The sequence below is a fragment of the Eulemur rufifrons genome, chromosome 19 (assembly GCF_041146395.1).
Source record: "Eulemur rufifrons isolate Redbay chromosome 19, OSU_ERuf_1, whole genome shotgun sequence".
NCBI classification, from domain to species: Eukaryota; Metazoa; Chordata; class Mammalia; order Primates; family Lemuridae; genus Eulemur; species Eulemur rufifrons.
In genome coordinates, this window is record NC_091001.1 from 111,416,410 (window position 1) to 111,434,328 (window position 17,919).

Consider the following 17,919-nt stretch of genomic DNA (forward strand, 5'->3'; position numbering starts at 1 on the left):
TCAGCTGAGTCATGCATGGCATTTGATTTGGAGGAAGAAAAAGTTCTGCTGCCAAAATAAAGGCAGTTTGTAAACACCTGGTCCACATTAGTTGGTGAGGTCCCCACAGGGTCTGAAATTCTATTATCTAACCCTGCTGCTGTGGGCCTGGTATCCTGCCAAGTACAGTAGGCCATGTACCCTGATGGCCACAACGATGTACGGGAGGAGAAGAGGCGCACATGTAACTCTAAACTGCGTCCCCATGGGGTGCCAGCAGGTCACAGGTGAGCTGCACCTGAGTGAAGGAGGCAGGCTGAGCCCTCCTCGGCCTCCTCCCATGTGATCCACAGAAGCAACTGTCTGATTGGGAAGAAATGTCCAGCCAGGGACCCTCTGGGAAATCAATCACGTGGACTTTCCTAGAACAGTGGACAGAGACTGGCTTTGAACAAAGGAAGCCACGTCAAAGTTCCACGAACTCACCACTAGGATTCAGGAAAGAGGCTGCCACGTAAACTCAAGATGCGAGTCACAGCCCAATGTTGGTGACTCCCCAGCGGCAGCCTGAGCTCCACCAGGAAGGTCAGAAGTGGGCCAGACAGGTTATTTTCTCAAGGTATACGCCAAGGGCCTTGTGGATCACTGAGACATTTGGGTCTAGAGCTTTCTCTCTAATAAGCTGCTCTGCCAAAAACACAGCATTCTTTTTTCCTCCCAAACTGGGTGATAACCTACTGGGAGGAAAGAGAGTCTTGCTGCCCTTGCTTGTCTACTCGCCCTGTCTCTGGCACGTCAGTGAGCTGAGTGAGCAGGGCTGTGTCCTCTTCACCAGCCCAGAGCAGTGGCCTGCAAGAGAGACTGCTGAGGACAGGTGGAGGAGTGGTCATGTTCCAACTTCCAGGGAGAGAAGACACGCCCGGCACCCCACGGTGGCTGCACGTGACAGCCTTTCTGCAGACTGCTGCGTGCTTCCATCTGTCACCTTCCAGTGCAATGTGACAGGAGCCCTCCAGCAATCCACACGCTTCCCTGGAGCTGCATCCTGCCCCGCCCCCATTCTGTCGTCACCTAACTGGGCACATCCAAGATTAGGCGGCTTCAGCTGCAGTCCCCAGAAGGAAAGCTAAGAACCTGACATCAGGCTGCTCAAAAGCAGACACGTGGAGACTGAGCGGTGGAGGGGGAGCCAGGGATGGCCCACAGCCCCTGCAAGGCGATGTACCGTTCTAAGATTGGAAAGGGGTGGGAGGAAATGGGGACAGTTCTTTTCCTTAAAATAAAAGCATTTGCAAAGAGGTAGCTCTCAGAATATGCCTTCAGGTGTCCTCTAGGACCTCAGAAGAGACAGAACCAGAAGGCTCACGAAGTCCAAGTACTTACAGAGATCACAGTGTCATTCAATCCCATGAACACTTGTTGCGGGGGAAATACAGGGATGAACAACGCAGGGCACCCGCTCCCGCCAACACCACAGCTCACTCTGTGCAGTGACTACTCCGAGCCCAGGATGGCCATTGCCAGGGTGGACCCTAGGGAGAGCGGCTTCCCTCTGAGAATCACAGCACCACACATCCACCTGCACACAGCCACATCCTTCTAAACAGCCCCACTTTGCACACACATACAAGGGAATTCAAAAAAGAATTTTTACAATGCAGTTCCTTCACTCAGAAAACCTCTACTGAGTGACTTCTAACCTCTGCAGGCTCGTGAGGCTGGGAAGACGCGTGGCCTTCTGCGCTGAGCTCAGGGTGCAGTCACAGCTGGTAAATCCCTAAGTACAGGGCGTAGCGATGTGGGTTTCAGCACAGGCGAGAGCGTGGGACAGAGAAGGGCTTTCTCAACCCAAATGGCTCTCAGGAAGAGCTTTCCGCAGACGTGTGACCAGGGGAAGGAGTGACCAAGGAGAAATGATGCTGCATGAACCCAAGGGTTGTCCAGGCTACCGATCATTCCCGGCATCACGGTCGGGGTGTGCTGGGGTCCTGAGAGTACACGAGCTTCAGCCAGGCCAGGAGCTGCCTTGTGGGCTCAGAAAAAAGTCCAAGCTCTGCCCTTGAGGCCCTGGGAGCCACCGATGGAGTTTTCAACAGAGCTGATCTTGGTATGTTTGTCCTTTGAGAACGATTCTCTGCAGCCGCAGGGGCAGAGAAACCAGTTAGAACTTCCCTGTGGGTAAGTGATAATTTGCAAGTGCCCTGTGTAATTTCCATAGCACACGTATGTACCGAGAGGCTGTCAGATAACGCACAAGACAGTGGACTGTAAACCACCGAGCATTCCCGAAGCCCGCGGGGTTATTCCCAGCCTGCAGCTGAGCTGCATCCCCGGATGCCACTAGATTAAAACAGAGCGTCCTCGAGGACAGACCGGAGGTTAACAGGGAAACAGCAAGAACTTTGGTGTGAGATTCAAGAGACCTAGATTCGGGACTCAACCGCAAATTAAATCCATGAGATCCTGGGCCATTCCCCAGCACTGACGTCTCAGCGTCACACCTGCAACTCCAGCTAACAACCGCCCTCCCTCTCAGGGGGCTGCCGTGAAGGTCAGTGAGATGACCTACAAAAGTGAAATGCAGAAACATTCGTGGTACACAGACGCGTCCCCGAGACGGGGAGCTGAAGGCGCCTTCTGCACAAGCACCTCTGACCCTCTGGCTTGGCTATTCACAGCTATTTCAGGTACATGCCACGTGCTGGATCCTGAGGATACCGGGGAAGGTGACTAGCCTCAGGGAGTTTTCGGGAAAATAAGCTGCTATTACTGTGCATCCTATCCCAAAAAAAAACAGAAACAAGAAAAGAATTTGCCAGTTGGCAGCCAGGACTCCTTGGTGTCTGACACAATCCTCTATGAATCAGACAACTCCCTTAACATGTAATCTGGGCTATTTTGGGACCCCCAATAAGCTTTAAAAAGGTTAGGAGGATCACCTTATATTTAAAGGTCCCAGGGGGCCTGAAACCATGTTATAATATTTTTATAGCTTCTTTCAGAGTCAGGAGCTGTACGGATTTTGTACTCACTCTGAATTTAACTAGTACTTAAGTGTGCTGATTATAGCTGCAAACACACTTCTCGTTCCAGCGTGCGGTTGGAGAGGTGGACGGGGAAGGAGCTTTGGAAATTTACAGCACAGAAATAGCATGTGGTCTGTCTGCTTGGAAAGAATCAATGCCTCCGCGACCAGCAGCGAGAAGGCTAGCAAGAAGCCTGCAGCGAACAAAAGCAAGCAAGCGAGACGGGGCTTTTCGTCGCCACACGCCTGTTACCAGACGCAGGACAGGGTTTTCCAGCCTGGCAGACAGGCAGGGACGCCAGCAGCCGACACAGGGCTGGGCTCAGCAGAGCGGGCAAGTCTGGCCGCAAATCGGGGGCCACCCAGGCAAAACCTGTGGACGTGGTGCTGATTTTAAAGGAAATAATTAAAAGTGACAGTGTATCAATCATTTTCTAATTTGATTTTCATGAAGTGGCCACCCTACCTAGTTGTGGAAATGAGCTACGGGGCGCAGGAGGGCCGGGAACAGGCTGTGGAGAAGTGAACTCTGGTCCAGCCACTGGGCAGCCCCTGACGCTGCCGGTCCCAGCTCTTCTCTGCTGAAATGAAGGCCTTCAATGTAAAAGGTGCTCTTGGGGGTTCCCTGGGCTCCCGGGCTTCACGTTGGGGGCCACGGAATGGGAGTCTTAGCTGGTGTGGGCCACAGGTGCCCTAGGGCTCCAATCTGCACCTGGGCTGAATTTTATTGTTATGACATTGGGCTTCCATAAGGCTTCCTTTGAAAAAAGGGTCGCTACACCACCACTCCCAAAATACTTTTCTGGAAACCCCTGTTCTGCAGGATCACCAGGGGTTCCTTTAAGGTGAATTTGCCACAATTCTATATTTAGATACATCAGTATTGCCTAAAAGTAGAACCTTCAGAGGAAGAAGGGCTTATCTTACCCCAACAGGGTCACGGTGCTACATGCACCTAATAAATACAGATGATAATGAGATCCTGATGGGTCCCCAAATGTGAAGTCACTGAGAAATGCATGGGACAAAGATGTTTCTAGTTTTTAAAATACACTATTCACCATTTGAGAGAGAGGTGGTGCATGGGTGGCTTACTTAGTAAATGTTGATACATGTCTACTATACAAAATAAGTGTAAAATAAAAATCACAGAATAAAAAATCTAGACTATCACCTTGATAATAACCAAGTTTAACACCGTTGTGTTCTTTCTGTATGTTTGTATGGTGTATGAAGGAGCCCCTGTACCTATACACAGGTGAGATCTGAATGATTCATCAAGTTCTAATCGACCAAAAAACACTTTTTTCTACATTGAAAATCTGTCGTTCCTACTTCAATGACAATCTATGTAAGTATCATGAAAAATCTCCAATCAGTGAAGGGTTCCCACCTTCTGTGATGCTCTGAATAACGAAATGGGCTTTGAACCAACGGACCTCTCCTATCTTCAGTAGCAACAAAGATCAAATTGGAGACATCTACTTCTCTCATTATGATGAACTAGGTTCTATAAAGATCCTTCCCACTGGAAAGTAACCAAAGCCCAGGTAAAAGAGATTGAGCTAAGAAAAGGAATAAACAACCTGGCTCCTACATCTGTAAGTCAACCAGAGTTCTAAGGCTCTTGGGTTTTACTGGAACAGAGGAGTTAGATAATTCTTTTGGACTTTCTGTACCTGTAGTAAAATATGAGTGGTATCTACAAAGGGAAGAGAAATAGAATGTATAACTTCCAAATTATTTTTTAAAAATGGAATAAGAATGTAAAGAAACAAATATGGACTTTGAAAAAGCAGAAAATAGTATAAAATCATTTGGAGGAAAAAGTTCAAATATACTAAAAGATCATAAGAAATAAATGGATTAGACTTGATAGCCAAAAGAAAGAAATGGTAATATTGAATTTTAAAAAGAAGTAACTATACATAAAACCATAAGAAATTGAACAGATTGTAAGTCAAAGAATAGAGAAAAGTGATTAAGGAAAATGCCAACCAAAAGAAAGCTTTCTGATAAAATAGGCTTTAAAGCAAAAAGCATAACTAGAGAAAAACAAGGTAACATGTTATAATAAATGGCTCAATTTATTATCATCAAGTACCTTTAAAACATACAAAGCAAAAATAATAGACTTACTGAGAAAAATGACAAACACACCATCACAGTGGGGAAATTCACTATACGTTATTTAACATAGCAAACATGCAAAACTAGAAAAAATATAGAAGATATGGAAAGCAGTATAAACTTATCTTGATTTAATAGACACATGTAAAACTCGCAGCCAATAAACTTAGAAATCACAATCTTCTCAAAAATACATAGAACATTTACAAAAACTGACATTATACTGAGACATAAAGAACAACTCAGCAAACTATAAATAACTGAGTCCATATAGACCATGTATTCTGATCTCAATGCAATTAAGACAGTTTAGTAATGAAAAGATTCTCCATGTTTGAAAATTCTGAAAGACTTACCAACAACTCATGGGTTATAGAAGAAAATAGGGAACTTTAAAAACATGTAGAACTATTCTGGTTCCAAGTAAAATGGACCTAGTTCCTGCCACCCTGTCTCTCCAACTGAACTGCGGCTGCAAAGCCCAGACAGAATGAGTGGGGCAGCTATTTGAGGATCCTGAAAAGCAAATAGTAGCAGGTAGTTAAAAAAAATGTAGAACTAAACGCTAATGAGAATATTATTTAACAAAACCTATGAGATGCTATTAAGCAGTCCTGAGAGGGAAATTCACAATCTTAAATGCTTATATTTTAAAAAGAGGTCTAAAATTTTTGAGCAGTTTCTAGCTGAAGAAGTTAGAAGATCAACTGCAGACTAAATGCAAAGAGAGTAAAAGGAAAGACTCATTTACAGATAGAAACAAAAATAAATAAAACACAAAATAAAGTTATGATAGAGAGGGTCAACAAAGTCAAAAGTATTTTTCTTTGAAAATAATAATAAAACATATACTCTCTAGCAGGTTGGTTGAGGAAGAAAAGGGAGATATGGCCTAAATTGTATTTGTAATAAAAAATAGAAGAGATTTAAAACTCTATGAATAATTTTATGCTAATTAACTTGAAAAGCAGGGAACTATGACAATATGCCTAGAAAAATATAACTTAAGAAAACTGAATCAAGAAGAAATGGGAGTGTAAATAATTTTATAAGCCTTTTAAAAATTGAATAGAAATCTTCCTACAATGAAATCAAATCACTAGGTCTCATTTTCAGTTAAGTATTACCAATATTTCAAGAGCAGATAATACAAATCATATACACAGTCTTCTGGAGAATTAAACAAAAGAAAGAAAAATAAAAGAAAAACCAAAAATCCTCCCTCTTAAATCAGACAAAAACAATTAAAGAAAGGAAAAGTATAGGCCAAACTCTCTCATGAGTAAAGAAGCAAAAATTTAAAACAAAATATGAGCAAATAGAATCCAGATGTGTATCAGACATGTATTTAAACAAGCTAGATCTGTCCAAGGAGTGTAAGAGAGCTTAACATTGTAACATAACAGAAAAACAGTGGGAACCAAATGGTCCTCCTAATAGATGCAGAACAAGTCTTTGATAAAATTCAACACGTATTTATGATTAAAAACATAAAACACAACTCTGCAAATTAGAAACACAAGGTAATTCCCTTAAACTAATAAAGGACATTTAGAAAAATGCAACAGCAAACGTCAATCATAATTAAATTAGAACATTCCCCATAAAAGTCAAGCACGAGAAAAGGATATCTTCCATCGCTTCATTTCAACATTGTATCATAAGCCCCAACACAAAAAAGGAAAATAAGAAAAAGAAGCAGTACGAGAATTGAAAACTAATAAACAATACTTTCATTATTCACAAATGACTTTTACTATGTATGAGGATCTATAGACGAAATATTAGGAATATCAAAGGTTTCGTGGAGTAACTGGATGAAAGACCAATACACAAAAGCTAATCATATTCACACTCCAGCGAAGATACCATTACAAAGACATCAAAAAACTAAGGAACTAGGAAAAAATTCTACAAAAGAGAGCAGAGTATAACACTTTAACGGAAAAGAATTTAAGATGACATAAACATACAGATAGTGATACAACATTCATGGCTGAGAAGACTCACGATCATAGAAAATGGTGATTCTTTCTACACTGACCTACAGATCTAACGCAACCCGAGCAAATTCTCAGCAGGGGTTTGCTGCTGCTGTTATTGCTGCTGCTGTTGTTAGTCCATCAACTCTACAATTTCTATAGCTGGGCAAAGACCCAAACATCACTGAATAAGAAGGAAAAGGTCAGGGCACCAAGTGTCAAGACTTACTAGAGAGCTGCAGTGGTGAAAAGGATGCTGCACAGAGGCAAACGTGGGCAAAGTAACCGTCGATAAATAAAGGGGCACAGAAAAAACCTGTAATATATGGAAAGATGACACTTCGCGGAGTGTGTAATTCAGATCACTGGGGGAAAAGGACTATTCAATAAACGGTACCAGGTGTGATTTTTCCTTACGGATAAAAATCATGTCAGATTCCTACATTACATAGAAAAATTAATTCTAAATAATTTTAAAACTGTTAAAAGAAAATAGACCCATTTATGACCTCAGAATACAGAAGAATGTCTTAAATAAAAGGCCCTCACTATATATGGGCAAGATCGGTATATTCAGTATATTAAAATCAAGAACTTCTAGTCTTCAACAAGACACCTAATAGAAAATGAAAATTATGGCATAAACTGGGAGGTAATATTTTTAACACATGAAACTAACAACAATATTCTTCAGAATATATGAAAAATGCTTAAAATCAATGAGAAAAAAACATGATTCAATGGAAAACTACACTGAACACAGGAATAGTCATTTTACAACAGACAAAGCTGATGGCAATTAAACAAGTAAAAAGAAGCTCAACAATATTGGTACATTAAAGTCACTCCACTACTACTAATCTGGCAAAAATTAAGAAGCCTAACAATGCCAAGTGTTGGGATAAGAAAGGCATGAATTTTAAAGGAAACTTTTATTCACTGCTGATGACAATGTGAATTGGTCTAATCCCACTTTTGAAATCACTGTAACATTTTATTGTATATTTGATCATTAGTTAGCTTCCTTTCAGGTCCAAATGCTCTTCCTAAGAACATGATTCAAGAAAAAATTACACTTATGTACCAGGTATTTAGGTACCAAGAATAGTAACAGCAGAATTTTTTGTAACAGTAAAGACTGAAAATAACCCAAACATCCAATGACAGCAGAATGCAAGAAGCGCTTGATGTGAACATCATCAAATATTACATAATAGTGAATTGAATAAATACAGCTACACGGAACAATGTGGTTAAATCTTAGAAATGGAATATTGAGTGAACAAGTCTACTCATAGCACAGCATCACTGTTAATGAGGAAAAGGATACACAGTTTAGCAAAACAGACTGCCCGAAACAGCACGGGAAGATGGGTGGGTGGTTCAGGGGAAGGTGGGATGTCACAGCAGCGACGCAGGAGCACTTACAGTGCCTTTGCGGCAGCACTCACGAGGCTCCTGTCTGGAAGACAGGTTCATGGATATTCACTAATCACGCTTTATAAATTACATACACGAAGTTTCCCAGGTATCGAATCCTACTGGATACACTTCCCTAATCGCACTGCTTAGAGTAGTACTATGGCTTAATTCTGTTTAGATTAAAAAGTGAGTACTTTTGATGTGCCCTAAATTTTTCTACATGGGTAATACAAAAAAAATATGAAAATAATAATAATAATAATAGTGCTTTTCTCTGGGGAGGAAGAAAAGGTGAAGAATTTAAATTTTTTCGTTAACACCCTTTCTGTAGCTTTGTTTTAAGGATTTTACTGTGTGCATGTGCTTATTTTAAAAATAAAGTATCCATAATTACTTAATGAAGCAGCTAACTGGTAAATTTTTGGAACTCAAATGCAAAAGTTAAGATTCAGAGCAAAGACACATCCTGAATGGATTCAGAAAATCCAGTGTTGATTCATCATCGACGACTTTAAAGAAAACCTGGCTGGTCTGGCTGAGTTCAGGCCTCTGGGACGGAACTTCCTGGGCAAATTGCACATCCTCCTCCCCCAGCCTTCTCCTTGGCCAGAAGCACAGCTCTGTGCTAAAGAGCCCAGACCCACCTCAAGTGCCAGCTCTCTAAGTCTCCAGATTCACAATCCTTTTAATACAGAAGAAATCCTTCCATTCCTGCCCTAAGGAAGAACCTTCCTCACTCTAGGTACTTTGAATTTACTCTGTTCAACTTGGAGTTCCTTGGTGTCCTAAGTAAATAAATAAAAAGTTCTGTGAAATGCCTTCCCCAGCCTAACCTCCTATTTCTTCAGATTCTGACATGTGATTTTATTCCCCCATCCTGGAACAGTCTATTTACAAAACCTCCTGTTTCTAGTTAACCTTCACATTCAGTTCACTTACACAGGGAAGAAAAGTTTAACACAACAGGCTCTTTAAGACTCCGATTTTTCAAAACCTCAAATTGCATCTGACTTTCTTTCTGGGAGGTGTTGGTGACAATATTACACTCCCTGGGGTTTGACTTCAGCCTGCACCCGTGTTCAACTTGAACTGGGCAAAGAGAACAGAACTCAAAAGCACCGCATGGTCACCCTGCCTGGCCCACACTTGCAGGAATGGACACTCCAGAGCCCACTGGTGCCTCTCCTCTGCCCACACTCACCTCTTTCCCTAATGTTAACACCCTCTTAACAGTGATGTTCCTAAACTCTGCAAAATAAGTCATCTGACCTCAGTATGTGTCCCCTCCCATAGCTGGGCAGGTACTGCTTGGGCTCAAGAACTTTTCTGAACCACATAAAACACTAGCTGATAGACCGTAAGGGGGTCCCTGCAAAACACCAGCATCCAGGAAAGTCCCCACTCCCCTCCCACCACACCCATGATCACCTAGATCCTGTAGGTAGGGTCTTGCAGTCCTAAATCACTTCCATTCTGAATCCAGATATTTTCCAAGCTTTCCTAACCCTCCATGCTTTCCTGGTGCTAAGAGTCCCCTCCTAAGAGTCTCTCCAAAACTTCCATCCGGCAGAAGGGTGATATGAGATTTGGGAGCTGGCCATCATGGGCTCGTCCCCCTCCGCCGATGACCAGCTGCACTGAGCAAGCCCCTCCCAGTCTTCGCTTTCTCAGCTGGACGATGTGGCGCACTGTAACTCACACAGGCACTGTGAGAACTGAAAAAATAGCAGTGCAAGCGGAAGTCAATTTATGAACGTCAAACTGATACACAACTGATAGCTGTTAGCAACAACTGTGAGTTATCTCGTGTCTCCCTAGACCTTTGGACAGGGTCCAAACTCGCATGGCTCCAGGAGCCTGAGAACAAAACCACCCTCCTCTAAAGCTGTCCCTTTTCTCTGCTGTATTGGAAGACATCCCTTAACCGGACCCAGAACCCCCAAATTGCTACAGCCTTCTGTCGTAATCAGAATATTCCTCCACAGAGAACGACATGTGTACGCCCATCTAAACACCAGCCCTCCTTGCAGCTGTGAGCAGCGCAGCTCCCTGGCGTCCTGTTTGCATCTTCTGCGGCTCCAAGGCCCAGCAGGGCTGCACCAGGCTTGCACCTCAGTGCCTGAGATGGGGCTGCAGTGATCATTTCATTTGCTTTTAGTCCTCAGCTCATAGCTAGCATTTGAGTGCTGGTATCTCAGTGTTGTTTACACCTCTTGAAAAACTTCCCCATCCTCCAAGACATGTGATTCTCACTAAGAACATCTGTCACTAAGAACATCTGTCATTCCACTGCACGAGGAAATCCAGGCTCCCAGAGTAAGTGGTTTCCCCCATCACCTGGGCAGGAAGGGGCAGCGACGATCTCAGACCATCTCTGGCTCTCAATGTCCACCTCTTCCCGCCACCCCAGGGAGCCTCCTGTCCCCTCTGTGTGGCATGAAGCCGAGACTTTCCTCTTTTTTTCCTTTTTCTTTGCCTGAATACAGCCTAAAAGCATTTTTAAAAACTACACAGGCCCTTTACACATTCCTCAGTTGCCATCAAAACATTTTCTAAGAACTTCAAATAGCTGAAAAAGATGTAACTTCTCACATACTGCTTTTTAAAAAATAAGTCAGCAACAGTTGAAAAAGATTTAGTTTCTGGCATATCTCTAATTTTTAAAGTATGTAGAAAATTTTTTTTCCTCTGGCAGAAATTTTATAACATTCCTTTAACTCTCTGCAACTATATTACCATTCTTAGTCTCCTAACCTACTTTTGATTCTTTGCCTATATTTTATTGTTAGAAGTATTTTATTGATTTTAAAAATTAAGAAAAGTATCTTAATAAAATATTTTAATAAAAGTATTTTTGAAATAGCTTCTTACCATAAGATTCTGAGTATTAAATCTAATTGTAATTATTATATTATACAATTGATAAGAACAACACAAATATGATAAATTAATGTATGCTTCTTGGTTCTAAAAAATAAAACCTTATTAAATATAGAATGAGTGGAGTTTTATTCTACTAAAGTTTGTGTGTTCACAGATAAATATTGCTTATATTTATAATAATATCCAATTTTCTTCCAATTTCTCATTTTTATAGCTATAATAACTTTAGTACCCTTTTCACATATATACATAGATGGGATCAGACAACATATTGTAAAAATGAAACTCAAGTCTTTGAACTTTTTTACATATGCCCAAGATCACATGTTAATAATATAAAAACTAACTTTAGTGATCAGCTGACAGCTTAATCAGCAGATTTTTCCCACAAAAGAAAACCTCTGGGAACCAGATCTGCACAAGGATGTAAAACCAGGACATTAGTCATTCAGGACCTAATTTCTGGGAAATACATCAAAAGACTGTGCAAAGACTTTATAAATAACTTAATTGTACTCGTTACTTTTTCTCTGAAAAAGGCACCTTGTTTAAGCCAATATACTTAGAAAAAGTTTGACAAAAACTTTATACATGATTGCATTATAACAAATGCTTTAATTACATGTTTGTCAGCATTATTTGCATATTTAGCTCATTCCAATAACCGAAGAGACAAGGAAGGTTCTCACTGTCAAACCAATCAGCAATCACACCTACATTCTATCAGAAAAGGTTTCAGTGTATTTTTAAATGCAAATAAATATTTTTATATTTATTATATATATGCACATATACATTTATATGTATTATATTTGTTCATATTCTAGATATTTAGAGAGAGGAAAACACTTTTAAAACACTGAGAAACAGATTATGGAACACAACTCATAAAATAGATTATTAAACTCAGTAAGGTGAGGAGTAGAGTGAGATTGAGGTATTGAATTATGTTATCTATTTTATAACAGATTATAAGGCAAGATACTAATGGTTTTCTCATTAATATCTAATACAGCACCGTTAAGTGGAGCTAAAATTAGAAGTTATTTATGATGCCATAAGCAAGGGAGGAGGCATGATATTTCTTTGGTAAATGTGTATCCCATGTGTCTACGAAGCTCCGTCATTAGGCTTTTGGAAGTCACCGAAACAAAAACTATATTTTTAAAATCAGGGAAAAACTCGCATTGATTTTTGCTAAGCCCCACGGGGACCTTTCCTGCCGCGTCCTCTCGCCACCTTCAGTCTTGTCCTCGCAGCACTGCAGTGCCCACCCAGGATGCCCACCCAGGATGCCCACCCAGAACCCTTTGTTCTGAGTCCCTTCTCTCCCCTCCACAAGTTGTCAGGGGTCTCCCTGCCCAGAGGGCGGGTCCACCTCCTCAGCCCCCGCAGCCCCCCAGTCCTGTGTTGGGGGCTCCACCTCCGCACCTCCCCTCTCCCCACAGCAGGCTCACAGTGCCCTGGTTGTGGGAATTCTTCTAATACTCAGCATCCATTTCTCACCGCCTTGGTTTTACTGGGGCCTGTGTTCGAGTTTCGGGAACTGGAGTGCACATCCTCAGCTTGTTATGACTCGAAGAAAACCATATTTCTACAAACAGAAGCCTGTGTCTCCTCATTTACCCTCAGGGCCCGCAATATGCGACCTTGTGTACAATGGATGCTGATTAATGTCTGCTGGATCTTTCTGGAGAAATCCATACATCAGAGGGAACAGGTACCATCTCTTCCTTTCCCTGGAGTCATCCCTCCCCCTCCAATTCAGTCCCTGTCAACCCCAGGCAGGCTTTAGAGAAGGCTGACCCAGCGCACACTGTCACAGCTTAGGGCACAGCACATGTACGAAAATGGACCAAAGCACTCCAAAAACAAAAACAAACAAAACACAAAAAGTTACAACTGAGCTAAACATGGAAAGTGTGGTTGTTTGATCGATTTTAACAATGCCACCAGCCACAGCATCTCAGAACAGCGTCCCTAACGGTTTCCATTTCTAAAAATACTGCTCAATTCTCCACGTCAGCAGCTCTGAAACCACGAAGAACTAGAGCAGGGTATTGATATTTTCGTTCTAGTTCGTGTTTCGAAATGACCTTTGCCCTGAAGGCCAAGGAGCCAAAAGCAGACCAGCAATGAGCCGTTCGTAAACGGCCGCGGTTGGTTCTCGATACGCGGCGAGTCCCAAGGCTGAGTGACGGCCAAGGCCGAGTCAAGGTTTCTTAACCAAAGATTTCTTTTTTTCAAAAAACCAATGATATTCTCCACTTGGGAAACAAAACAAAACAGAACAGAACAAAAACCTATGTTTCAGATTTAGCTACTTCAATCACAGAAGGGCGAACTGAGGGTGGGTGACAGTTCACCAAAACCATTTCGCTCTATAAATCCTAAACATTTAAAAATATCTTTGCTTGCACTGGAATGTCATTTTCTGATATTTTGTCCTCTTTGCCATGAATCTTTTGTGCAAATGACGCCATTTCACAGTTCCGGAATTTGTTTGAGGCAGATTCCCAAACAGAGTGTCCTGGGAGGGGGGTGGGGGCCCACGCAGGGAAGGATGTAAAATTCCACTTGGCCTTGAAGTGTTTCCTCCAGCGCTTTAATGCTTCCCCGCATACTTGAAGGGATTCTACATATCTCGACCAGTAAGTGCATTGCAAAGAAAGGTACAATACTCCTAAAATTTTGAAGTTAAAGTTAACAAAAAAAAAAAAATGTCAGAATGCACTTATTTTCCAAGGAATCAAAGAGGAAGTGGGAAGGCAGCTTCAATGTCAACTTCCACATGGCCAGGACCGGGCCACGGGGACACAGCCAGGACAGGTACCCGTGACACGTGAACAGCATCTTCCCCATGTCACCAACAGGACATCAGGTAAAGCTGCATATGGAGCAGGTGGCCAGCAGGGTTTCTGCAGCAGGACCTTCTGAGGTCAGACCACGACAAGGCGAGGCTGGTGGCTGAGGAGCCAGGGCTTGCGGAGGAGGGTTGGGACTTAGGGATCCCGCAAGTGGCCCCGATTCCCAATTCCTCGCACCACCTCAGACCACCCGGCACTGCTCCAGCCCTCTCTCCAGCGCTCTGGCCCCACGGCGCGACCCCCTTCCTGTGTCTCCCAGCACGCGTCGCCCCTCATTCTCTCTCCGCATTTCCCTGTGTCACCCCCTCTGCGAGTGTGATCATCTTTCTCCTGCTCACATGCCAGCGGCGGCTACGCCCTCACTCCGTCCCTCTCTGCTTGGCCACGCAATCGAAGGTCATTCAATTCTTGACACCAACTCCCCGGCTCGGCTGTCTGGGAAGCAGGCGGCCACCCAGGGCGGATGTTTTCAGTCGGTGGCCACAGCTGCCGGCGGGCTCTCGCTGCCCCCAGGCGACCACTCCACGCCCCCCCTCCTAGAGGCCTGTCTGCTGCCTCCTTGTCTCTGCGAATCTACCCGCCCTCCTCCACGTCACCTCAGCTGCTGACTGTATCCCACTTCACAAAGGAAAGATAAACTATCAGAAGAGAACTGCAGAGCCCCTTCCTCCAAGCGCCACCCCCCATCTGTCACTGGGTCCACTCCCCCTGGTAACTATCTGTGCGTCTCCTAAAGCCGCGACAGACCTCCACTGCACAAGGACCCCTCTCTCCCACTCAAATGCTTTCAGCGGCCGTCTGTCCTGCAGCATCAATACATAGTCCCCCCTCCGCTGGGTCACTCCCATCAACGTCTGAATGTGCTGCCAAAGCTTCCCGCTCCACACTATCCCCCGACCCTATTTACCCCACCAGACACCACCCCATTTCGTGCTCCTTTCTGCAGCAAAGCTTCTCAGAACAGTTGGGAACAATCTGTCTCCAATCCCTCCCCTGCACCCTTCCCTCCAAGCCGGCTCGTGCCGCCACAGCCAGGAGACCAGTGCCCGCCAGGGACCCAGGCCTCCAGCCCTGGCCAGCCCTTCACTCCCCCCTTTCTGAAATGATCTCACGTCGGTCCCCAGATGCCACGCCTGGTTCCCCCTGCCTCTCTGGTTGCCCCCTCTTAGCTCCTCTCGCTAGCCTGTCCTCTTCTCCTGCCCCCCATGATGCTGGAAGGCCCAGGTCCAGTCCCTAAAACTTCTCTTCTCTCACGAGGGATCTCATCTGAGCCTATTCCGTCAAACACGAAGCACAGGCCAAAGGCTCCCGTGACATCTCCAGTGCAGACGGCCTCCTAAACCAGCAGGCTGGGGTAAACTGCCCGCTCAGCATCTCCATTTGGGTGTCTCATAATCTTCTCAAATTCCACATGTTCAAACTGAACTTCTAATCTCTTTTTGTGCCCAAACCTTCTCCAGCTGGAGCCGTCTCCACCTCAGTTGCTGACGACACCATCTAGTTGCTCAAACTGAAGTCCCTGGCACCAGTACTTACAGACTGCCCCTTCTTCGCACACTGCACGTCCACTCTGCCAGGACATCTGCAGGGCCCCTCTTCAAACTACAGCCAGACACGGCCACTCCTCACCACTCCACCACCACCAGCAGAGCATGACACCATGGTCTCTTATCTGGGTACTACGATGGGTTTCTCTCTGAGATGTCCCCTGGATTCTACCCCTGTCCTCCACTCTACAGCATGTTCCCACGGCAGAGGCCGGAGGGACCCTATTAAAATGGAATGCAGACCCTGTCTCTCCTCTGCGTAAACCCTACACTGATTTCCCATCATGAACCCAGAATCCCACAACAGCCTGCAGTGCCAGCCACAGCCAGGCCCTGTCACCTCCGCCAGCCCACCCCAGCTCCCTGCTCCTGCTGGCTCCCTGCCAGCCACCATGGCTGCAGGGTTCCTCCAACGTGCCAGATTCTGGCCGAGGGCCTCGCACCCACTGTCCCTTCCCTCTACAACGCTCCTGCATGCATGCTAAACGGCCAGTTCCTGCAACACCTTCAGGTCCATGTTCAAATGTCACCTTTCCAGTGAGACCTCCTTGACCACTCCATTGGAGACTGAAACCTGTCCTACCCACTAAACTTGGTTCACTTTTTCTTTTCTCCACAACATTTGTGCCTCATCAGGTAGCATATAATTACTTCTTTGCACTGTCAACTGTATGCTGTCTGTCCCTCCGTGCCTGTCCACACCCCATCGTCCACACACACCCCCACGAGCACAGCATCCGGCAAGAGCAGGCGCTGGCGCCGCTGCATGCTCTGTATGTCCTGCGTTAGAGCAAATCCCGGCACAACATGGGAGCTCGGTCCCTATGTTCTCAATGAACTAATGAATCAGAGAACATCGCGATGCATCACTCTGACCTTCTAAAACATGAAACTTGCAAGATTGTTATAAGCAGTAAATAAAGAATCGTGGAAATCTCTGTAAAGCATAAATTACTACAATAGCTTAACGCAATGTGCTGAGGACCATCTTTAAAATTCATTCCGGAGAAACTACTAGGCAACTGACTAAAAGGTGTGGCTTAAGAGGTACAGAGAAATACCTCCAGGTAAGCCAAGCAATGGTCCGAGAGTCCACTAAGAAGAGACAAATTAAGGTTTTCAAGCCTTCATTTTCCAAATTTAAAGTTACCTCTGAGCAATCAGAGGGCAGGAGAAGAACTATCTTGCAGCCAAGTCTGGCGTCCTCTGGCGCTTATGTGCACTCAGCTGGCTCCTCCTCATGTCCCGCGGCGCAGGGAGGAGTGGGAAAAGGTCTCTGGCACCAGGGCTCCCTGCAGACCTGGGGCACCCGGAGGCATGTCAGGTGAGCGGGGTGCCGGTTACCTGGGAACGAGAGAAGGGCGGGGCGGTCAGAGGGCAGGGTGGCAGGAGCAAGGCACAAAGCCAAGCTCTCCAGTCTCATCTCAGCACTGGCCTTGGGCCTGGAGGGAAGACCACTGATAAAATTATTAGAAATCTCACCTGATCGAACATTTGTAAAGCATAACAGTTCAGTGGAGAAGGAACTGAGGTTTACTATGTAAAAATTCCACCAAGAACTTGACAGATAAACCCATGAACACAGGCAATTCTGGGATAATAAACTGTCCCTGGATCTCCTATTCTGTCCCCTACTGTCCCAATCACAGCCACTTGGCTTTGCCCATCAGGTCTCCTACAGGGAAAGGATTGCAGAAAGCCTTGGTTCCCAGGGCAATAAGCACTCAAAAATGTATAATAAACAAAAATGGAATTAAAATGGTATAATGAAGCTATCTATTAGGCAAAATGGAAGAACAGAGAAACACAAAAGACACAAGACTCATAGAATACAAAGAGTAAAATGACAAGAGACAAAATCAACTTATCAGTGATTACATTAAATGGTACAAAGGACAAAAATTGGAAGACTGAATAACAACTAGATGCTGTTATAAGAGACACACTTTAGAACAGCAACAAAAAGAATAAAATATTTAGAAGTAAATTTAACAAAAGATATATTATATTTGTACATTGAAAACCACCAAAACATCATTAAAAGAAATTAAAGAAGACCCAAAATAAATAGAAAGACATCCTAT

General features: G+C 44.2%; 1 protein-coding gene across 1 annotated transcript in view; it reads right to left on the reverse strand.

Annotated features, from left to right (window-relative positions):
• RNF144A (ring finger protein 144A) overlaps positions 1-17,161 on the reverse strand; it is an 84,717-nt gene extending 67,556 nt beyond the window's left edge. The window contains exon 1 of the mRNA XM_069494499.1: positions 16,986-17,161. The gene's annotated coding sequence lies outside the window, so the exon portion shown is untranslated. The remainder of the gene's footprint in view (positions 1-16,985) is intronic.
• Between the last annotated feature and the right edge of the window lie 758 nt (positions 17,162-17,919).